The sequence below is a fragment of the Bombina bombina genome, chromosome 6 (genome assembly GCF_027579735.1).
Source record: "Bombina bombina isolate aBomBom1 chromosome 6, aBomBom1.pri, whole genome shotgun sequence".
Taxonomy (NCBI): domain Eukaryota; kingdom Metazoa; phylum Chordata; class Amphibia; order Anura; family Bombinatoridae; genus Bombina; species Bombina bombina.
In genome coordinates, this window is record NC_069504.1 from 400,073,357 (window position 1) to 400,099,008 (window position 25,652).

Here is a 25,652-nt window from a genome sequence, read left to right on the forward strand (position 1 = left end):
AGTATATACTGATGTCCTCTAGCAGATTTAACCAGCTGACCCACCAAGTCCATAGCAATTCTTTCAAAAGGCACATCAATTATAGGCAAGGGCACTAATGGGTTACGAAAATCTTTAGCAGGAGCTGTAAGTTGACACTTAGGGCATGAAGCACAATAATCCTTGATGGCTACAAATATCCCTGGCCAATAAAACCTTCTAAGAACTCTCTCTTTGGTTTTCTCAACTCCCAAATGCCCCCCTAGAATGTGGTTATGTGCAAGATTTAATACAGTGTTCCTAAAAGTCTGGGGCACCAAAAGTTGTTTAACAATGTCTGTTCCTTTCTTCTCTACACGATATACCAAATCATTAACTGCTTCAAAATAAGGATAGGGTAATACATTTCCTGGCTGTGTCACAACATCATTTATAACCCTGATATTATTTCTTGCCTCTACCAATGTTGGATCCTCCCATTGGTTTTTTTTAAAATTACCAGGGCCACCAACCAGATCTATCAAATCATCAATATTTTCCGAGCTAGTACTTGGTACTTCATTACTCTGAGAAGGTTGATCACCTACTAATACAGGCATAGGGCAATAAATCTTATTTTTCTCCTTTTCAATGGAACCCCCTTCAAAATCAGTTTCAGAGAAAGGAAATACATAAATATCAGAGGTTTGACATATTTCTGGAGATTCCCATAACTCCAGAAATTTTGGAAAATCTCTCCCTATCACACCCTCATGGGCTAAATTTTGTACTACACCAACACAATATTTTAATTTACCACACTGAGTCTCAATCTCCACCTCAGCTGTAGGATATTCCCGTTTATCTCCATGAACACAGATAATTCCCATTTTTCCCCATAATCTAATACTGCATCTGGTACTAAAGATTTAGCCACTAGTGTGACCATACTTCCTGAATCAAGCAAAGCCCTAGACACTTTACCATTAACCGTCACAGTACACCAATGGGAATCATTATTAACAGAGCTGTTGCTATTAGACAATAGTGAATGTGCAACATTACAGTCCATAAATTCATCTTTATCACAGTCTCTAGCAATATGCCCAACCTCATTACATTTAAAACATCTTACAGGTTGGTTATATTTAAATGTTTCCTTAATTCATGGGGAAATGTCTCTGGTGTTTTGCCTATACATCTGCTGCTCTCTTATCCCCTTTATCCCCTGAACAGTCTTACCAGTTCTTGTAGAGCTCTGGGACTTGGGATTGTGGGGCTGATCCATTGAAGATTGTTGCAAAACTTCTCCTGAAGCTATAAATCTTTCGACCAATACAATCAACTGATCCGCTGTTTGAGGATCACCGTGATTAACCCACCGCCGCAGGGAAGCAGGTAATCCCCGCTGAAACCGGTCCATCACCAGTAGTTCCACTATTTTGGTAGCCAAATTAACCTCTGGTTGCAGCCACTTCCTGGCAAGGTGTATAAGGTCGAACATCTAGTATCTTGCAGTATTATGATATGAAAACATCCAGGAATGGAATCTTTGTGCACGGACTGCCGAAGTCACCCCCAGGCGTGCAAGTATTTCTGCTCTTTCAATTTCTCATAGTCACTGGCTTGTGCTGGCTCTAAATCAAAGTAGGCCTTCTGAGGTTCACCACTAAGAAATGGCGCAAGTAAACTCGCCCACTCAACTGTCGGCCATTTTTCTCTTTCTGCTGTGCGTTCAAATGCCAAAAGATACGCCTCAACATCATCAGCTGCTGTCATTTTTTGAAGATAATGACTAGCCCTTCTTACTCTGGAACCTTGGCTGCCACCAACATATTCAGAGTTCAGTCTTTCTGATATGGCTTGAACCTCTCTTTGCAGAGTCTGTGTAGCACTTTGCTGCTCCTCCCGGGTCTTCCTGAATGTCTCAGCTTGCACAGCAGCCATCTGTTGTATCAACAATTCAGTGTTCTCCTTCTGTGATTTAGCCAGCAGCATAGCACTCTCTGACTGGGCCAAGACCAACTGTTGCAGTGCTGCACTATTTTCAGCAGCTTTTCTGTTAGTCTCCTGCTGTATAGCATTAGAATGGATCAAAGCTTTAATGACTTCCTCCATGTTGCTTGCAGATTATTATGCCCACAGACATACAACGTGGTTGCCCGGATTCTCCACCAAGTGTGACAGGAACACTTTTAACCACGGTCTTCTAGGGCACAAATGCAGCACAGGACAATCCACTGTAGTTTAAAAGGCTTTATTTTTCACAGCAATAACAAACAGGCAGTTCATTTTCAAAAGAGGGAAATCCTTCCTCTGCAGCAAAGTTAAGTACTTTTAAATGTGTCCCAGCACTTCACAGCATTCCACAAGTGCTTTGTAAAAATAATGTCCTTTTACAGTTCACAGGAACAAAAGTCTTTTACACAGTGTAACAAACACACACACCAGCTTCTGTAGCTGTATATCTCTCTCTCTCAAGGCCTAAGTGAGGCTGCTATTTAAACCCTCACAACTTCTAATTAGCCACACCTGTGATTAACTGCTGGACAGCTTCACAGCTGTCTGGGATAATCAAATACACACTCTTTCTCCCTGGGGTTTTAACTGAAAGGAGAAATAGCATGTACAATGCTTGGTCTTAAATATCTTCCATTTATAACCAGGCCTATATATATATATGTGTGTGTTGTATTAATTTGTTTTGTCATTTTCCCTATGGTTCTTGCACCCAAACCTGTTTGGGGTTAACTGCCTGTGACTCTGGGGACAGCACAGCTCCCTGTGAGTGCCAGTGGCACCCAGGGCTGAGCATGTTGCAGGGTCATGGGATGTGTACCCGGTCCGGTATGAGAGTGCAGTTCCCTTCCGTGTTTTGTATATGTCTAGGGTGATTACATATGCCTGTGCACCCTTCCCTTGTTCCCAGTTTGTTTGGATTTGAAAGCTTGCATTGTGTGGCTGTTTTTGGGTCCCAGGTATTGGAAAGGACCTTGACGAGGTACCTGGGCTTGTCCCATTTGGCCAGATGTGGTAACTAACCTTTCCATTTTTGCTTTTAAATCTTAGCTGAGAGCTTGTAAGTGAGTGCTGGGTTTTCTCTGTGTGTTGTATTAATTTGTTTTGTAATTTTCCCTATGGTTCTTGCACCCAAACCTGTTTGGGGTTAACTGCCTGTGACTCTGGGGACAGCACAGCTTCCTGTGAGTGCCAGTGGCACCCAGGGCTGAGCATGTTGCAGGGTCATGGGATGTGTACCCGGTCCGGTATGAGAGTGCAGTTCCCTTCCGTGTTTTGTATATGTCTAGGGTGATTACAAATGCCTGTGCACCCTTCCCTTGTTCCCAGTTTGTTTGGATTTGAAAGCTTGCATTGTGTGGCTGTTTTAGGGTCCCAGGTATTAGAAAGGACCTTGACGAGGTACCTGGGCTTGTCCCATTTGGCCAGATGCGGTAACTAACCTTTCCATTTTTGCTTTTAAATCTTAGCTGAGAGCTTGTAAGTGAGTGCTGGGTTTTCTCTGTGTGTTGTATTAATTTGTTTTGTAATTTTCCCTATGGTTCTTGCACCCAAACCTGTTTGGGGTTAACTACCTGTGACTCTGGGGACAGCACAGTTTCCTGTGAGTGCCAGTGGCACCCAGGGCTGAGTATGTTGCAGGGTCATGGGATGTGTACCCGGTCCGGTATGAGAGTGCAGTTCCCTTCCGTGTTTTGTATATGTCTAGGGTGATTACATATGCCTGTGCACCCTTCCCTTGTTCCCAGTTTGTTTGGATTTGAAAGCTTGCATTGTGTGGCTGTTTTAGGGTCCCAGGTATTGGAAAGGACCTTGACAAGGTACCTGGGCTTGTCCCATTTGGCCAGATGCGGTAACTAACCTTTCCATTTTTGCTTTTAAATCTTAGCTGAGAGCTTGTAAGTGAGTGCTGGGTTTTCTCTGTCAAGTAGCTGAAAACATGACAAATCATATTTATGCAATATTCATATTTAATAAAGGCTTTAACTATATATTTAATGTAAATATTTCACATTCTAATGTTCTTCACACAAGGTATTATGTTTTATGTATTTTTAAATAGATATTCCTATATGTATCTAGTTCCTCTTTTCTATTTATTCTTTCCTTTACAGAAATCACTTGTTTTTTGGCTCCTGCTGTTCCTTATTTCTCCATTTTTATTTGCATTGTGACTTACCATATCTCTCTTCTCCTGTCTCTCGCTCTAATAATCTCTTGAACTGTAACAGAAGTCTATTATGTCCTCTTTTTGTTTCTTTCAGAAGTGACACAAGGCCTGCAAGGACTGTGTTTTAAAAGGATGAATATGTCTTTCGATTAGGAAGGTTTGTTATTTGTATATCACTGTGCTTAATCATTCAATAACTTGCAATTTGTGAAGTTAAATAGGGTTGAGATGACTTGTCCCCAAGGGAACTGGCATTGCTCTTGAACCAGGATTTCCCACTTAGCTGGCCAATGTCTGAAACACAAGGCTTTTCCTTTTCCCTGGGAACATACAGATGTGGGTAAGTCCTCAGCCAGATGCTGAATACAACATCTAATAAAATTACAAACAGAATAAATATATTTGAACACAGCCATACAACATAATCTGACATGTGGATCATGTTACATACTTCTTTGACAAAACAGAAAGGGCCAGAAATACCCGATTGTGACATTATTTAAAGATTAAACAAGAATTGAAATCTTATGGTACTTTATACAATACTGAATTAATTTGAATGGAAATTTAAAGGGTATTTGTACAACAAAAGCTATGCTAGCATGAAAATGCATAACAAAAAATAATAATAGAAAAAAGTTTTATTTTTTTAAAAATAAATTATAATGGCTGACATCCTATAATGGATCAGATATGAAAAATCAACCAAAAACAGTTTTCTCACAGAGCTCCATTTTAGAGGAACTACCACTGGTGCAGCAGGTACAGTGGTGCTGGGGCCATAGCTGCCAGTCTATTCATAGACATGAGCAGAATGTGTACAATCCTAATGTAGTAGAGCCTTTTAATAATGCAGGTTGCAGATCTATTTCTATAATACAAATCATTATACAGAGCAGCATGTATATGTTTAGATTTGCTTAAAACTGAGCAAATTTTGGGGACCCCAAACAATGTTTGCACCTGGGCTCTCTATTGAGTAGGTCTGCAACTGCAAACTGCTATAACACTGGCATCTATATTAAATAATCAGCAGTTCTATAGTTAATCCTTTGCTGTCCTGTTCACCCTAGACATATACAAAACACGAAGGGGACTGCACTCTCAGACTGGACTGGGTACACATCCTTTGACCCGGCAACATGCTCAGCCCTGGGTGCTAATAGCACTCTCTTGACGTGGTACCTGGGCTTGTCCCATTTGGCCAGATGTGGTAACTAACTCTTCCAGTTTACTTTTAATCTTAGCCGAGAGCTTGCAAGTGAGTGCTGGACTTTCTCGGTGTGTTGTATTAATTTATTTTGTAATTTTCCCTATGGTCCTTGCACCCAGACTTGTCTGGGGTTAACTGCTTGTGACTATGGAGACAGCACATCTTCCAGAGAGTGCTATTAGCACCCAGGGCTGAGCATGTTGCAGGTACAGAGCATGTGTACCCAGTCCAGTCTAAGGGGGGTAGTTATCAACGCGTCTACTTTACCTGCCTTCGCCGGTCCAATACGCCCGCCTAAGCTCGCCTACCATCGCCACCCTGGACCTTCAAAATTTCGCCTAAGTTATCAAAAAAGCTGTCAAAAAGCCGCGCACCAAGTACGGGGCGATGAGCAGCGGACTGTGAGAGTTATCACTCATCCGATCTCGCTGCTCTTCGGCTTTTTGACAGCTTTATTGCTAGCCTGTCACTAAGCAGCCACACTAACTACACTGTTCTACCCCCTATACCGGCGCCCCCGGAGCCCCCCGCAACTCAATAAAGTTATTAACCCCTAAACTGCCGCTCCTAGACCCCGCCGCAACTCTTATAAATGTATTAACCCCTAAACCGCGGCTCCCAGACACCGCCGCCACCTACATAATGCCTATTAACCCCTATCCTGCCCCCCCTTATACCGCCGGCACCTATAATAAACTTATTAACCCATATCCTGCCGATCCCGGACCTCGACGCAACTAAATAAATAGTTTAACCCCTAAACCGCCGCTCCCGGACCCCGCCGCAACCTATATTAAATTTATTAACCCCTAATCTGCCCCCCTACACCGTTGCCACCTATAATAAATTTATTAACCCCTATCCTGCTCCCCTACACCGCCGCCACTGTAATAAAATTATTAACCCCTAAACCTAAGTCTAACACTAACCCTAACACCCCCTAACTTAAATATTAATTAAATAAATCTAAATAATATTTCTCTTATTAACTAAGTTAATCCTATTTAAAACTAAATACTTACCTTTAAAATAAACCCTAATATAGCTACAATATAAATAATAATTATATTGTAGCTATCTTAGTATTTTTTTTTATTTTACAGGCATCTTTCAATTTATTTTAACTAGGTACAATAGCTATTAAATAGTTATTAACTATTTAATAGCTAGCTAGCTAAAATAAAGAGAAATTTACCTGTAAAATAAAAACTAACCGAAGTTACAATTACACCTAACACTACACTATAATTTAATAAATTATTCCTATTTAAAACTAAATACTTACCTGTAAAATAAACCCTAAGATAGCTACAATATAATTAATAATTACATTGTAGCTATTTTAGGATTTATATTTATTTTACAGGTAACTTTGTATTTATTTTAGCTAGTTAGAATAGTTATTAAATAGTTATTAACTATTTAATAACTACCTAGCTAAAAGAAATACAAAATTACCTGTAAAATAAATACTAACCTAAGTTACAATTAAACCTAACACTACACTATCATTAAATTAATTAAATAAATTACCTACAAATAACTACAATTAAATACAATTAAATAAACTAACTAAAGTACAAAAAATAAAAAAAGCTAAGTTACAAACATTTAAAAAATATTACAACAATTTTAAGCTACTTACACCTAATCTAAGCCCCCTAATAAAATAACAAAGCCCCCCAAAATAAAAAAATGCCCTACCCTATTCTAAATTAAAAAAGTTCAAAGCTCTTTTACCTTACCAGCCCTTAAAAGGGCCTTTTGCGGGGCATGCCCCAAATAATTCTGCTCTTTTGCCTGTAAAAGAAAAATACAACTCCCCAACATTAAAACCCACCACCCACATACCCCTAATCTAACCCAAACCCCCCTTAAATAAACCTAACACTACCCCCCTGAAGATCATCCTACCTTGAGTCGTCTTCAGCCAGCCGACCACCGATGGAACCGAAGAGGAGATCTGGAGCGGCAGAAGTGATCATCCAAGGGGCGCTGAAGAAGTCTTCCATCCGATGAAGTCATCATCCAGGCGGCGCTGAAGAAGTCTTCCATCCGGGCGATGTCATCTTCCATGCGGCGTCTTCAATCTTCTTTCTTCCGGATCCATCTTCATCCCGCCTACGCGGAACATCCTTCTTCCCCGACGGCCGATGACTGAATGAAGGTTCCTTTAAGGGACGTCATCCAAGATGGCGTCCCTTCAATTCCGATTGGCTGATAGATTTCTATCAGCCAATCGGAATTAAGGTAGGAAAAATCTGATTGGCTGATTAAATCAGCCAATCAGATTGAAGTTCAATCCGATTGGCTGATCCAATCAGCCAATCAGATTGAGCTTGCATTCTATTGGCTGTTCCAATCAGTGTTAGACTTAGGTTTAGGGGTTGATAATTTTATTACAGTGGCGGCGGTGTAGGGGGGGGGGCAGGATAGGGGTTAATAAATTTATTATAGGTGGCGACGGTGTAGGGGGGGGCAGATTAGGGGTTAATAAGTTTAATATAGGTTGCGGCGGGTTCTGGGAGCGGCGGTTTAGGGGTTAAACTATTTATTATAGTGGTGGTGGGCTCCAGGAGTGGCAGTTTAGGGGGTACTACATTTATTTAGTTGCGGCGGTGTAGGGGGGTGGCAGATTAGGAGTGTTTAGACTCGGGGTACATGTTAGGGTGTTAGGTGTAGACAGCTCCCATAGAAATCAATGGGATGTTGGGCAGCAGCGATAATGAACTTTCGCTATGGTCAGACTCCCATTGATTCCTATGGGATCCGCTGCCTCCAGGGCGGCGGTTTGAAAACCAGGTACGCTGGGCCGGAAAAGTGCCGAGCGTACCTGCTAGTTTTTTGATAACTAGCAAAAGTAGTCAGATTGTGCCGCACTTGTGTGCGGAACATCTGTAGTGACGTAAGCATCGATCTGTGTCGGACTGAGTCCAGCGGATCGAAGCATACGTCACTAAATTCTACTTTTGCCGGTATCTAGGGCTTGATAACTTAGGTGAATCAGCCTCGCCACAAATACGCTGCGGAACTCCAGCGTATTTGCGGTTGACGGCTTGATAACTAGGCCCCTAAGAGTGCAGTCCCCATATATATATTTTTAAAAATACTACAAACATTTTCTACTATGTGAAAACCATTGGAAAGTAAAATATTTATAGTAAATACACATGATAAAATATTAAAATTGCATAAAAATAGATTTTTGATATTTTAAGGAATTTGAGTGGAAATGACTCCATATATATAAAAATAAAAATATAAAAATAGATTTTTGATATTTTAAGGTATTTGAGTGGAAATGACTTCCGCTTGGAAGATGACATCGCCCGGATGGAAGACCTCTTCAGCGCCGCCTGGATGATGACTTCATCGGATGGAAGACTTCTTCAGCGCCCCTTGGATGATCACTTCTTATATATAGAAATACACATGTACAGTATACACACACACAGAGAGACATCATAGCCCTTTCCATTCATATACCTTGTCATAAAACATATACATTTTAACCTGTCACGCACATGCCTGGGATAGAACCTGGGACTCCTGATTTACAGCCTGTAGCACTGTCTCTGAACCACAGGAGGGATCCAGCTTTTGCTGATGCTTCAGGACACCTGTTGCCTGCACTGGTTGTGCTCTTTAGTTGCACCTGCCTGCCAGCTGCAGGCAGTTACCTCATCAGCACTGCTATAAAAGGCAGACTCACAGACTACTCCCTGCCCTGACATTGTGGTTCTACCAATCTGTTAGTGCCTCTGACCTTGCTTGAGTACCTGTTTGGTTTTCCCCTCTGATTCTTTAATTTGGCTTGCTTCCTAACTACTCTCTTGGATATCCCTTTTGTCATAGTGGCCATTTGGTTGGACAAAACAGACAGGTAGCGGAACATTTTGGAGAGCTCCGATGTTTGGCCCTGACATTCTGTCATGCTTATAGGAGCGGATTCAGGGGTTTGGAGCTCATGTGTGGAGGTGTCAGACTTAGAGCTGTCTTGTGCACTAAAAGGGTCCAATACAATCTTCTTAATAGAAATACCCCTTTTAGGCATAGCTGAAGAAACAGACAGTCAATGCAAGTTTATTGTACAGGACACTGAAGGAACAAATACTGGAAGCAGGATAGGTGAGCAGGTGCACCCACTTCAGAGCTGGAATCAGAGGTAATGCCCAAGATAGGGCCAGGAACAGGAATGCCTACTCTAAGGAAGAGACTGGAGTGCCGACTTGAGGCCAATAGAGGAATATCCACAATAAGGCCAAGAACAGGAATGCCCACTCTAAGGCTGAAGACTGGAATGCCCACTTGAGGCTAAAGACTGGAATGCCCACTGTAGAGTTTGAGTACAATAGCTGGATACTGGTAATACTGGTAAGTGGCAAATACCCTTTGCAGGATTTGGAAGCTGGAACTGGAGACTGATACTTGGCAGATACCCTCTACAGAGCTTGGGTAGAGGAAATTGATAGAGTAATTTGGCAGGCATCCTCTGCAGAGCTTGGGTACAGGAACTGGATACAAGAATTTGGCAGACATCAAGCTTAGGTACAGGGACTGGATACAGGAACTTTGCAGACACCCTCTGCAGAGCTTGGGTGCAGTAACTGGATACAGGGACTTGAGAGACACTCTCTGGAGAGCTTGGGTGCAGTAACTGGATACAGGGACTTGACAGACACCCTCTGCAGAGCTTGGGTACAGGAACTGGATACAGGGACTTGACAGACACGCTCTGCAGAGCTTGGGTGCAGTAACTGGATACAGGAACTTGGCAGACATCCTCTGCAGAGCTTGGGTACAGAAACTGGATACAGGAACTTTACAGACACCCTCTGCAGAGCTTGGGTGCAATAACTGGATACAGAGACTAGACAGACGCCCTCTGCAGAGCTTGGCTACAGGAACTGGATATAGGGTCTTGACAGACATCCTCTGCAGAGCTTGGCTGCAGTAACTGGATACAGGAACTTGACAGACACCCCCTGCAGAGCTTGGGCGTGGTAGCTGGAGACTGACACTTGGTAGATACCATCTGCAGAGCTTGAGTGCAGTAGCTGGAGACTGGCACTTGAGAGACACTCCCTTCAGAGCTTGGATGCAGTAGCTGGAAACTAGAACTTGGCAAGTGGCTTCTACAGGGCTAGGCACTGAAACAAATAAAAAAACACAAAGAAAACAGCACTATAATATCATATATATATATATATATAAATATATATATATATATATACAAAATATTTATTTCCAAATTAAAATGACTAACAATCAGTGAAAGAGTCTATAAAAAACACAAGGATTATAAATATATCTGTCTGTCAGTGAGATCAAACAATGTGGCTCTCACTTATCACTTGACACCATGGGGCATATTTATCAAGCAAGCTTGATGCCCCTTGTTTCTGGCGAGCCTGAAGACTGCTGCTCCATAACTTGTCCGCCTGCTCTGAGGCCGCGGACAGAAATCAACCCGATAGAATACGATCGGGTTAATAGACATCCCCTGTTAGTGACCGATTGGCCGCGAATCTGCAGGGGGGGGGCATTGCACCAGCAGTTCATAAGAACTGCTGGTGCAATGATAAATGCCGACAGCGTATGCTGTCGGCATTTATCAATGTGCGGCGAACATGATACGCTACTTTGTATCATGTCTGCTCGCACATTGATAAATATGCAACATTTGACAACATTTTAAACAATGCAAGACACATTAAATGCTGGTGATATATATAAAAAATGCTAGGGAAGCACACTAATTACTGACAGCGTGAGTATTGTGCATATCAATACAGGAAATGCAACATACAAAATGCTTGCAGCATATCAAATAGTAAGCATTAAGACAGTGCTAAAAGAAGAGTGCACTAGTTACTAGCAGCATAAGTTATACACTGTACATATTGGTGCAGAAAGTAACACATTCAAATGGCTAACAGCGTATCTGATAAAAAAACAGCAAAAAACAGATATAGAATACTTAAAAATGCTAAAATAAATGCTCTCACCTGATGAATGGGCATGTCCCTGAAATGCACTGTGGAACTGTGGCAGGGGTCAAGTCCTTCCCCCATTACTATTAATATTGTTTTAGAACCCCACACACACTTACATTATATTTATATTTATATAATCTAAACACTTTGGTTAATTAAAGCAAATTAAAACCAATGAAGTGTTGAATGGTTGCCTTTGGGTCTGAGACTCCTCCTCTGTCACAGAGTCTCACCCACTTAAGGTGCAATAGTCCTATTTCTGCTGAGGGACTGACAGGCTTTCATTTAGTGTATTTTAGGAAGTGTTACTGCCCATTACTAGAGGATCTCACTATCCCTCTAATCAGAGTGTGCTCCAGCTCCTCCCACCAGCAGCAGCAGTGTTTACTGAAACATTTATTTTCTCTGTCCAGAGGGAACTTAGTTCCTCTTGCAAAAATAGTGCAGGAACTCCGTTCCCATGCGTTCCCGCTCGACTTGACCCCTGAACTATGGTCTGGCTATTGCTATTCTTAGCTTTTTAGCATTTTTTAAGTATTTGTAAGTATTCTATATCTGTTTTTTTTTGCTGTTTTTTTTATCAAAAAATGTTTTACTTTCTGCATCATTTTATATATATATATATATATATATATATATATATATATATATATATATATATATATATATATAATAACCTATGCTACTAGTAACTAGTGCGTTCTTCTTTAAGCACTGTCTTAATGCTCTAGCACTTTATATATATATATATATATATATCAACAAGCATTTAATGTAATGAAACACAAGTTATGGAGCAGCGATCTAAAGACCACTGCTCCATAACCCTGTCCGTCTGCTCTGATGAGGTGGACAGGAATCGCCACAATACAACCCGATCGAGTACGATCGGGTTGATTGACACCTCCCTGCTGGCAGCCCATTGGCCGCGAGTCTGCAGGGAACGGTGTTGCACCAGCAGCTTTTTCTCTCCGCATTCAGCGTTGTCTGTCGGACCTGATCCGCACTGTCGGATCAGGTCCGACAGACATATGATAATTCAACCTCATTGTATCAACATATTTTATATATACCTATTGCTTGTTTCGATACCTTTACATTTTTTAATCATTTTTAAATTTTTAAATTTTCCTCAAACAAGAGATCCTGCAATAATAATATATGGTGCCCAGTGATAAGCAAGCCCCACATTGTTTGATCTTACTGACAGACTTATATATTTATATTCCTTGTGTCTGACTCTTTCACTGATTGTTAGTCATTTTAATTTTGAATATTTTGTATATATCATTTTATAGTGCTGTTTTCTTTCGGCTAGATTAAGAGTTTTCGTCGTTAATGGTGTTCGGGGCTAACAAGCCTTTTTTTCTCACCGCTCACTTAAGACAACGCTGGTATTACGAGTTTTCTGCAAGCCAGCGTTAGCCTCAAAAAAGTGAGCATTGAGCAAAATTTAGCTCCACATCTCACCTCAATACCAGCATTGCTTAAGTCAGCAGTGAGCTGGCTGAACGTGCTCCTGCATGATTTCCCCATAGGAAACAATGGGGCTGAGCTGGCTGAAAAAAAACCTTAACACCTGCAAAAAAGCAGCGTTCAGCTCCTAACGCAGCCCCATTGTTTCCTATGGGGAAATAAAAGTTATGTCTACACCTAACACCCTAACATGAACCCCGAGTCTAAACACCCCACACTTATTAACCCCTAATCTTCCACCCCCGACATTGTTGCCACCTACATTATATTATTAACCCCTAATCTGCAGCTCCGGACACCGCCGCCACCTACATTATACGTATGAACCCCTAATCTGCCTACCCCAATGTCGCCGCAACTATATTAAATTTATTAACCTCTAATCTGCCGCCGCCAACATCGCCGCAACTATAATACATTTATTAACCCCTAAACCTAAGTCTAACCCTAGCCCTAACACCCCCCCTAACTTAAATATAATTTAAATACATCTAAATAAATTTACTATAATTAACTTAATTATTCCTATTTAAAACTAAATACTTACCTGTAAAATAAACCATAAGCTAGGTACAATTTAACTAATAGTTACATTGTAGCCATCTTAGGGTTTATTTTTTTTATTTTACAGGCAACTTTGTATTTATTGTAGAATAGTTATTAAATAGTTATTAACTATTTAATAACTACCTAGTTAAAATAAGTACAAATTTACCTGTAAAATAAACTCTAACCTAAGTTACAATTACACCTAACACTACACTATAATTAAATTAATTACCTAAACTAACTTCAATTAATTACAATTAAATAAACTAAATTACAAAAAAAAACACACTAAATTACAGAAAGTAAAAAAGAAATTACAATTTTTTAAACTAATTACACCTAATCTAATCCCCTTAATAAAATAAAAAGCCCCTCAAAATAAAAAAAATTCCCTACCCTATACTAAGTTACAAATAGCCCTTAAAAGGGCTTTTTGCGGGGCATTGCCCCAAAGTAATCAGCACACCCAACCCTACTCTAAAACTCACCCAATCCACCCTTAATAAAACCTAACACTACCCCCTTGAAGATCACCCTACCTTGAGACGTCTTCACCCAGCCGGGCACAAGTGGACCTCCAGAGGGGCAAAAGTCTTCATCCAATCCGGCCAGAAGAGGACATCCAGACCGGCAGAAGTCTTCATCCAGGCGGCATCTTCTATCTTCTTCCATCCGGAGTGGAGCGGGTCCATCTTGAAGACATGCGACGCGGAGAATCCTCTTCCATCCGACGGCGACTGAAGAATGAAGGTTCCTTTAAGTGACGTCATCCAAGATGGCGTCCCTTCAATTCCGATTGGCTGATAGAATCCTATCAGCCAATCTGAATTAAGGTAGGAAAAATCCTTTCAGCTGATGCAATCAGCCAATAGAATTGAAGTTCAATCCTATTGGCTGATCAAATCAGCCAATAGGATTGAGCTTGCATTCCATTGGCTGATTGGATGACGTCACCTAAAGGAACCTTCATTCTTCAGTCGATGTTGGATGAAAGAGGATAATCCGCGTCGGATGTCTTCAAGATGGACCCGCTCCGGATGGAAGAAGATAGAAGATGCCGCCTGGATGAAGACTTCTGCTGGTCTGGATGTCCTCTTCTGGCCAGATCAGATGAAGACTTCTGCCCCTCTGGAGGTCCACTTGTGCCCGGCTGGGTGAAGACGTCTCAAGGTAGGGTGATCTTCAAGGGGGTAGTGTTAGGTTTTATTAAGGGGGAATTGGGTGGGTTTTAGAGTAGGGTTGGGAGTGTGGGTGGTTGCTTTTAATGTTGGAGGGTATTGTATTTTTTTTTACAGGTAAAAGAGCTGATTACTTTGGGGCAATGCCCCACAAAAAGCCCTTTTAAGGGCTATTTGTAATTTAGTATATGGTAGGGAATTTTATTATTTTGGGGGGCTTTTTTTATTTTATTAGAGGGGTTAGAGTAGGTGTAATTAGCTTAAAAAAATTGTAATTATTTTTTTATTTTCTGTAATTTAGTGTTTTTTTTGTACTTTATTTAATTTAATTGTAGTTAATTGTAGTTAGTTTATTAAATTAATTTAATGATATTGTAGTGTTTTTATTTTACAGGTAAATTTGTACTTATTTTAACTAGGTAGTTATTAAATAGTTAATAACTATTTAATAACTATTCTACCTAGTTAAAATAAATACAAAGTTGCCTGTAAAATAAATATAAACCCTAAGCTAGCTACAATGTAACTATTAGTTATATTGTAGCTAGTTTAGGGTTTATTTTATAGGTAAGTATTTCATTTTAAATAGGAATAATTTAGGTAATGATAGGAATTTTATTTAGATTTATTTAAATTCTATTTAAGTTAGGGGGTGTTAGGGTTAGACTTAGGTTTAGGGGTTAATAAATTTAGAATAGTGGCAGCGACGTTGGGGACGGCAGATTAGGGGTTAATAAATGTAGATAGGTGAGGGCGTTGTTAGGGATGGCAGATTAGGGGTTAATAAAATGTAACTAGTGTTTGCGAGGCGGGAGTGCGGCGGTTTAGGGGTAAATATATTTATTATAGTGGCGGTGATGTCCGGTCAGCAGATTAGGGGTTAAACATTTTATTTAAGTGTTTGCGATGTGGGGGGGGGGGCTCGGTTTAGGGGTTAATAGGTTGTTTATGGGTGTTTGTGTACTTTGTAGCACTTTGTAGCACTTTAGTTAAGAGTTTTATGTTACGGCGCTAGCCCATAAAACTCTTAACTACTAACTTTTAAATGCGGTAGGAGTCTGGACAGGAGAGGTTCTACCGCTCACTTTTTCCAGCAATCGTAATACCGGCGTTAGAAAAATCCTATTAAAAAGATAGGATACACAATTGACGTAAGGGGATTTGCGGTATGCGAAAATCCCAGAAAAAAGTGAGCAGTACACCTGTACCTGCCTGACTCGTAATACCAGCGGGCGTTAAAAAGCAGCGTTGGGACCCCTCAACGCTGCTTTTTAAGGCTAACGCAAGACTCGTAATCTAGGTGTTTGTGTTATATATATATATATATATATATATATTTGAGCCCTTTCCAGTCCAACACTTTGTCATATCCCATATCCCTTTTTCAATATCAATTTTAAATCATTGATTTAAAAAAATAAATATATATTTTACATTTAATATGTAAAACTATGAAAGAAATATTATATATATATATATATATTATATATATATATTATATAAATTGTGCTCCACTTGTAACCTAGACCAACTGGCCAAAATGTTTAAAAATATTGACTTTGTATGGGTTACAGTAAATCCTCATTATGTTTGACATATGTGTGTGCATGTAGCTATGAATTTGTTGTGAATACTTAAGTCTCAATTTCTCTCTTATATGTGTGTATGCGTTTGTCTCTCTGTCTTGTATATATAATTTTAAACAGATGTATGGTAACAAAGAATAAAATATATTCACCCAAGCCACTTTTGGCAGTATTTAGAGAACTCAGCTCTTCTCTTCATATCCACATACAAACCTGCCATTTACATTATATGAATTTAAAATAGTAAAATTAAATCCTACAAATTTTGTGTATGTTTAGATTAAATTGATATAATCATCTATACCATTATAGTGAGTGACAGCACAATTTCTGGAAATAAAAACACTTCTGGCTCCCATTATATTCAATATTCTAATTTTCACTGTAAATAATAAAATAGTTGTTTCTTTTTATCCCTTAGGTAAAAAGGAGTGTTAAGCATCATTTCGACAGCACTGCTTGCCCTGGCAAACAGTCATGGATCATTCTTTTACTATGGTGACAAGCCTGTGAGTTCATGGTTTATTCAAAAGATTTAGATGTGTAGAGGATCTTTCACTGAGGGTGTTTGAGGTTGCTTACCACATTCCATTACTATTTGCCAAGAGGTTGCTTCTTAACTTTATACTGGCAGGACTGAAGACCAGGCCTCTTGTTTGAATATAAATGTACGGCATTTTACCAGTAGGGAGTGGGCATTTACTGCAATCCTGATTCAGTCATACAATTGGCTTGTTGATCTTTTTGAATAGAAGCTTTCAGGACAAGAGCGAGGCACAACACTGGACCACCGTAGTGGTCCTAAGAAGTTGCACCTAAAACTTACTTGGTCAACACTTTCATCCTTCTTAAAAACCACCTCTTAACTAATTTTATCGTCTTCTTGCCAAGTAGAGTACAAAGTCTGGTGGATTATAACACAACCATTATTGTTGGATGACTAAGTGTGCTATGATGCAGTAGTATATTTAGCCAGTTATAACATCAGTTCTCACTCTATCACGTGATATATAGATGTCATTGCATTTATGTTTCTATGATTAAAATAACAACAAATGTTAAAATATATTTTGTCTTAATATTATAAGAGTACAAATCTTAGCTCCAGAAAGACATAGGATTCATTCTTTCTCAGGTAATTTCAGAAGAGAACTAAGGCAAATTATTTACTTTGTTAACACTGACTTCTTGTTGTTCACAATTACATATACTGAAGAAATTGATGTCTTACTGGAAAGAAACGTCAGCTTAGTTTAAAAACATTCTCACTATATATCAAGATTCTTGTTACAGTTTATAAAGACATTAAACCCTATGAGATTGTTACATTAGCAGCATTTATAATAGTCTCAAAATAACCTCAGCAGAGAAAATTAGATAAGGAGCACAGGATTTAAAACCTAGGGAAACCTAGGTTAAAACATGGTGGCACCTACTACTTAAAATTAAAAAAAAGGACTTAACCATTCCTAAAGTCCTTAGGGTCCACTGGTTCTTCTGCCCTCAGAAACAGGTTCACTTTCTTCAATTTTATCCCTGTGTAATTGAACTGGCTATTTAGTGAATACTTAGGAAATATTGAGGTAAATATCTTGCTTTTTTACATAGAGATGTTCAGGTGACATTTTCTAGTCAGCTTTTTACAGTTTTGCTGCCTTACTTTCAAGTTCTTCAACATTTGGGTATCATATCTGTTTAAGGGACTTCTTACTGAAACTGCTACTTGCAAATTCTGTTAGACCTCTGTTAACTCTATTTGCTAGTGACCTAGTCTCCAGACCACAGTTAAGCCTAACCACTAAATTGTAATTAACTTTAACTATGACCCGGCCCCAGATCAATTAACTCTAACTACTGCTATACTACTACCCATTGCAATTAGCTCTTACAGCAACCTAGTACCCACCACAATACTTTATTAACACCCAGTAGACCCCCATATATGTGCAATCATAAAAAAAAATCTACATGAAACCAAAACGCCCATTAGTAACTCCCTAACTATGAATTCACCAAAAACTACCCTTTACAAATTACCATAAATACATATTTAATTTAAAAAATGGAATAATTAAATTGCACTTAATCTGAAGTCTTTATTGAAATATCTTTAAAGTTCAACCTCTTCATGACAAAATCATCAGGTCCCTTTTTTCTTGATCCTTGTCTCTTGATCACAAGAAAGATGACTTGTCAATAAGTTGTTCAAAAGAAGCTATATAATAATGATTCTTCGGTCTGACTTCAATTAAGTGCAAATTAAAGATGACAGTTTTATTTGTGTTTTTTCTAATAAAGGACCGTTTCTTTATTTTTTTGTAATTTGAGAGGAATAGGGGTGTCAGGGAGATTATTGTACCACATCGGACCACAGGACATGGTTCCAGTAATTCATGTCCTTAGTCTGCTTGTCTGCAGCAAAATGTTTGCAGGCTTTCTTGTGCATCATCTTTAGAAGAGGCTTCCTTCTGGGACGACAGCCATGCAGACCAATTTGATGCAGTGTGTAGCGTATGGTCTGAGCACTGACAGGCTCAACCCCACCACTTCAAACTCTGCAGCAATGCTTGCAGCACTCATACGTTTATTTCCCAAAGAAAACCTCTGGATATGATTCTGAGCACGTGCCCTTAACTTCTTTGCTCGACCATGGAGAGGCCTGTTCTGAGTGGAACCTGTACTGTGAAACCGCTGTATGGTCTTGCCCACCGTGCTGCAGCTCCGTTTCAGGGTCTTGGCAATCTTCTAATGGCCTAGGCCATCTTTATGTAGAGCAACAATTCTTTTTTCAGATCCTCAGAGAGTTCTTTGCCATGAGGTGCCATGTTGAACTTCCAGTGATAAGTATGAAAGAGTGTGAGAGCGATAACACCAAATTTAACACATCTGTTCCCCATTCACACCTGAGACCTTGTAACGCTAATGAGTCACATGACACCAGGGAGGGAAAATGGCTAATTGGATCCAATTTGGACATTTCAACTTAGGGGTGTACTCACTTTTGTTGCCAATGGTTTAGACATTTATGGCTGTGTGTTGAGTTATTTTGAGGGGACACCAAATTTACACTGTTATACAGAATGTACACTCACTAATTTACATTGTAGCAAAGTGTCATTTCTTCAGTGTTGTCACATAAAAATATATAATAAAATATTTACAAAATGTGAGGGGTGTACTCACTTTTGTGAGATATTGTATATACTTTATGTCTATATATGTGTATATAGGTGTTTGTATGTGTGTGTACACATACATATTTACACATATAAACCATTAAATACACATATATATAAATATATACACACATACACATATTTAGACATAAATATATACATTTAAGTCCTTTCCCCTCAAACACCTTGCCATGTACCATATCAATTTTTAAACCTTTTAAAACCTTTCTTTCATGTTAAAATATTTTTTTTATTATTTAAAACATATAGATATGAGGGTAATGCTTTATTTTAATGTGTGTTACATGTGTTTTCTAACAGCTAGATTACGAGTTTTGCGTTAACAGGGGTGCGGTGCTAACTTGCAGTTTATTCTCACCGCTCACTTTCCTACAGCGCTGTTATTACGGGTTTTTATCAACCCGGCGTTAACAGGCAAGAAGTGAGCGTAGAGCAAAATTGAGCTCCACACTGCACTTCAATACTAGCGCTGCTTAAGTCAGCGGTGAGCTGGTTATACGTGCTCATTAGTGATGTCGCAAACCTAAAATTTTGCATTCGTGAACGGCGAACGCGAACTTCCGCAAATGTTCGCGAACCGGGCGAACCGCTATAGACTTCAATAGGCAGGCAAATTTTAAAACCCACAGGGACTCTTTCTGGCCACAATAGTGATGGAAAAGTTGTTTCAAGGGGACTAACACTTGGACTGTGGCATGCCGAAGGGGTATCCATGGCAAAACTCCCATGGAAAATTACATAGTTGATGCAGAGTCTGGTTTTAATCCATAAAGGGCATAAATCACCTAACATTCCTAAATTGTTTGGAATAATGTGCTTTAAAACATCAGGTATGATGTTGTATCGATCAGGTAGTGTAAGGGTTACGCCCGCTTCACAGTGACAGACCAAACTCCCCGTTTAACGCACCGCACTGCATTATTCTAGGGCCAAAGGGAATCACAGCACCACGACCACGACGGCCCCTGCGGGGTGGCCTGCCTCTGCCTGTCATTTTTTTTTTCGACTAGTGGTACTATGCGTGCAAGCTACTGTGATAACAGACATGAGTGGCACTGTGCACTGGCAGAAGTTGGCAGAGTAAATGCTGTAGGCCTGACACACACGCTTGCAGACAACTAACTGCTATTCAATCTATTACAGTCAAAATTGTGACACTGTGCCCTGGCAGGCCCTGAAACGCACACGTGTGAAGGAAACTGACTGCTATTATTTCACAGTCAAATTTCTAGTTTTTTTTAAACCCCTTAATGACCGAGGATGTACGCCATACGTCCTCAGAAAAAATACAGTTAACGCCTGAGGACGTATGGCGTACATCCTCGGTTTTGAAAGCAGCTGGAAGCGATCCTGATCGCTTCCAGCTGCTTTCCGGTTATTGCAGGATGCCTCGATATTGAGGCATCCTGCAATAACAAATTTTACCCCTCCGGTGCAGAGAGAGCCACTCTGTGGCCCTCTCTGCACCGGGCATCGATGGCCTCATTTGTTGGTGGGTGGGAGCTGAAGTGGGAGGCGGGTGGGCGGCCATCGATGCGGTCCTTGTCAGAGAGGGGGTGGGATTGGGGGCAGGATCACCGGGGGTGCGTGTGCGTGCATGGGAGGAGGCGGGCGGGCGCGTGCACGGGGAGGGAGCGGGTGGGAACCACTACACTACAGAAAAAAATGTTTTTATCAGTGGGAGAAAGGGGTGCAAAATATTTAGTACTTGGAAATCTAAGTGATCTGAGAGCGGGTGGGGGATTGGTCTTGGGGGGGAAGTTACACTACAGAAAAATGAAATAAAAATAAAAAAAAACATTTTATTTGCAAACTGGGTACTGGCAGACAGCTGGCAGTACCCAATATGGCCCCCAATAAGGCAGAGGGGGAGGGTTAGGAAGCTGTTTTGGGGGGATCAGGGAGGTTGGGGGCTAAGGGGGGGATCCTACACAACAGCATATGTAAATATGCTAAAAATATGAAATAAAATAAAGAAAGTTCAGCAGTCAACCAAGAGTGTATCAATAAGATGTAGCGTTTGATTCCAGGATAAAACAACAGGACAAGCAGTAAAATTTCAGAACAAAGTCTGACCGGTTTCGGTCTCCCTGACTGTAATCATAGACTGATTCAAAACATGTGCAACATACATTTAAATAGCATGTATCTTATCCTAATTGGCTAAAAACAAAACAATCAGAAATTTTAACTCCATATGTACTGACACCAATGAATCACACTTATTGAATGGATATATATATATAAAATTATTAAACCATATGAACAAAAGGTGATAGAGAGGACAATAATAGACCCTTTAAGCAGATATCATATCATTACATATAGATTGTGCACAGATGTAATTAGTTTATTTACAAAAGATATTTATAAAAAAATATATATATATATATTTTCTCATATGGAACACAGAAACTTGTAAAAATGGGAAATAAAAGTATATTCAAGCAAAAACAAATGTTTATATTCATGCTTATACTTAGTTGAAGCAAGGATATGTATTGATGCAGAAAATGATATACTAATCTATATCTAATCGCCTACAATAATAATGAGTCATATGGGAATAAGTATAGAAAAATCAATAGACATTAAATCATATTAATGGCAACATCTTACCATTCATTGGACACATTTTTAATTCTACATATTACTCTCGAAACGTACATTAAGATAAAGCAATATTAAAAAATGTTTATATATCTCCAAAAAACTAGGTAGTGAAGCACCCCGAGATAATGCTTGATCATCTTTGCCAATAATTAATGATGTCGAACTCAGAATTAAAACCTAAGGGTAACAAACTCTTCATCTTAAATATCCAATAAGTCTCCTGTTTGCACAAAATTGGAAATTTATCTCCACCTCTTGGAGGTTTCCTAATTTGTTCAATGGCTTGCCATCTCAATGTTTTGGTATTTTGACCATGTATTTCAATTAAATGTTTAGATAGTGCTGAACAGGTGACCTTATTGGATATGTAAGACAAATGCTCTTTAATGCGTTTGCCAACTTCCCTAGTGGTTCTTCCTAGGTACTGTTTCTGGCAAAGATTACATTCCACCAAATAAATGATGTATGTACTTCTACAATTTATACATCCTTTAGTAGGAAAAGTTTGTCCAGTAACAGTAGATTGGAATGTTTCACTGCTGCGAATATGATCGCCGGAGCCACAGTTCTTTCTACCACATTTGAATGTCCCATTGTGATGTAACCAAGAGCTGGTCACTTGTTTATCACTTCTCAGCATACTTGGTGCTAATATATTTCCCAAGGTGACATTTTTACGAGGGACAAACATACAACCCTTTTCTATGGTCTGTCTGAGGGACTTATCTCCCATAAGGATAGGAAGATTTTTCTTGACTATGGTGCAAACCGCATCATATTGGTTGCAAAAAGAGGTGATGAATTTAGGTTTACTATCATCTATTTGGTTTGTTTTATTCTGTTTCTCCTTTGTTGTAAGTAAAACATCACGTTTTAATCCTTTAGTCTCAAAAAAACCTTGTTAATTGTTTGTTTGGGATATCCCCTAACAATCATTCTATCTCTAAGTTGTTTACTTTCAGATAGAAAATCACTTTCAAGGGAACAATTTCGCTTAGCTTGTAAGAACTGGCTCTTAGCAGTGCCTTTAAATACATGTTTAGGGTGACTGGAATGGGCGTGTAAAAGACTGTTGCCTGAGATGGGCTTTCTATAGAGAGTGGAAACTATTCTTCCACTCCCCACATCGCCAATCAAGGCAACATCTAAAAAATTAATCCTATCCCTGTTCCATTCAGCAGTGAATGTTAGACCAACATCATTGATATAGATATTAGATACAAAATTACTTGCTTCTGATTCATCAGATGACCAGATTATAAGCAGGTCAACAATGAACCGCTGATATAATACAATGTGATCAATATTACCTCCATAGACGTGGGACCGCTCCCACCAACCCATAAATAGGTTGGCGTAGGAGGGGGCAAACTTTGCCCCCATAGCGGTCCCACGTCTCTGGAGGTAATATGTGTCTTGAAACACAAAAAAAGTTGTGAACCAATAAGAATCTGACTACAACAATCGTTTTTCATCAGTAAGGTCTGAATATAGCCTTAAATAGTAGTCAATTGCAGTAAGGCCATGTTGATGAGGAATTGAGGAGTATAAGGAGGTGACATCTATAGTCAACCAACTGAATCCTTTTTGCCATGTAATGTTATCCAATAGTTGCAGGACATGGGTAGTATCTCTCACATTGCTCGGTATTAGTTTCACTATTGGCTGTAAAAATTGATCAACCCATTTTGATAACGGTTTCAATAAGGACCCAATTCCTGCAACTATTGGTCTCCCCTTAACATTTTCAGTACTCTTGTGGACTTTTGGGAGATGATGGAAGATTGGGGTCACAGGTTGATCAACCAAAAGATAATCTGCTGTGGCTCCATCCATCAAACCCTCTTCCACAATTTCCTCAAGAAGATGGGATAACTCCTTTTTAAATCTGGCAGTGGGATCCCCTGACAGGACAAGGTAAGTGTCACTGTCATTCAATTGTCTGGTGGCTTCAGCAAGGTAATCAAGCCTGTCCAAAACCACCACACTACCCCCCTTGTCAGATTGCCTGATGACTATCCCACTGTTCCTTTGTAGATTAGCGAGTGCCTCACGTTCCTTAAATGATAGATTATAAGTATGGTCATCTGTTTGTTCAGCTAACATTGAAAGATCCTCTAAAACTCTCTGATGGAATGTTTCTAAGAGTTCACCCCTAGCATGTATAGGATAAAAATCCGATTTATTTTTAGGTTTAGATTTATTCAATGTATAGCTAGTCTCAGGATCAGCAGAGCCTTCATGACTAAGATCCTCAAGTGTGATGATGGCACAAGCATCATCAAAGTTTAAATTTAAATTTTGTCCTCCCACTTCAGGGCCTTTATTGGTAATGTTGCCATCACATTGTTGATGATCACAGTCATGAAAAATCCTTTTTAGAGTTAAATCCCTAACTAATTTATTAACATCTAAGATTATTTCAAAGAGGTTAAACTTTCTGGAAGGAACAAAGCCTAACCCATAGTTAAGAAGTTTAATCTCAACATCAGATAATAAATATGTTGATAAATTTATCACCATATTTACTGGTATTTCTTCGTTTTTGATTGTTTCCCCCTCAGTGTGTATCTATGATTGTCCACATCCTGTGTGTTGTCTATTACTGTTTTGCCTCCTCCCTGCAATTGTTTTGTGGCCTTTTGAAAAACCTGTCCCTCAGTAATGGGTTTGTTGTGTTGTTTATTGGTTTTATTCTTATTACCATTTTCCACTATGTTTACATTACTACTAGTCACTTTAGGTTTTGTGCCTGAAGGTAGAGTGTTTTTCAATATACCCTTATTGGCATTAACAGTTGGTAGTGTACATTGATCATCTCCTTCAGAACCTCCCTCCTCTCCTGATGTGCCCTCAATGCTAGAGGCAAACCATTCCTAATCAGTGTTGTCACTTACTGATGTGGAGAATGTAACTTTTTTGTTGGACTCAGTAGGGTTTGTCTTAGCTTTCTTATATCTCCTATTGAAAAACCTCCTCCTTTTATTTTTCTTATTAGCTTGAGGTTCTTCTAATTCATCTTTATCGTACCAAGACTTGTTTCTCTGGCGACGTCGCCAGATATATACTGAGCCTTGTGAGTAGTCTTTCTGGTCACGCAGGAATTTGCTGTGTTTCACCTGAATGACTAATTTTTTAGACTCTTCCATTGTTTCTTTGAAAATTTTATCAAATTTAAAAAATATGTCACACTGATTGAATTTATTCATATCGGTTTCTAATTGTGCAATCTTACTCTTGATATCATTTAAAAGATAGTCTTTGTACTAAATAAGTAGGGTTATAAGTGTGAGGGAACACTCAGTTAGTGCTTTTTTCCATCTTTCAACAAAGGATAGATCTTTTATATCATATGTTGGGAACTTATTAATTCTGAGGCCTCTAGGGATCATTTTTAGAGACAAATATTTAGATAATATCCACTTATCCCATTTAAGTTTCTGTTCCTTTAATTTTAAACACATCTTCTAATTCTAAAAGGTCTAAATTGTCCTCATCAATGTCATTAAAAGAATACATAATTTCTAAATCCTGAGTGTTATCCATTTATATGTCTTAATAGTAAATCCACCAACTATTGGAAAAAAATCTTAAACAAGTGTTGATGTTTTAAATCCAGAGCTATAATACATATAATTGGATAAAGCAAAACTATGCAATCAATGTAATCAATGTAGCAAATTATACACTCTATATA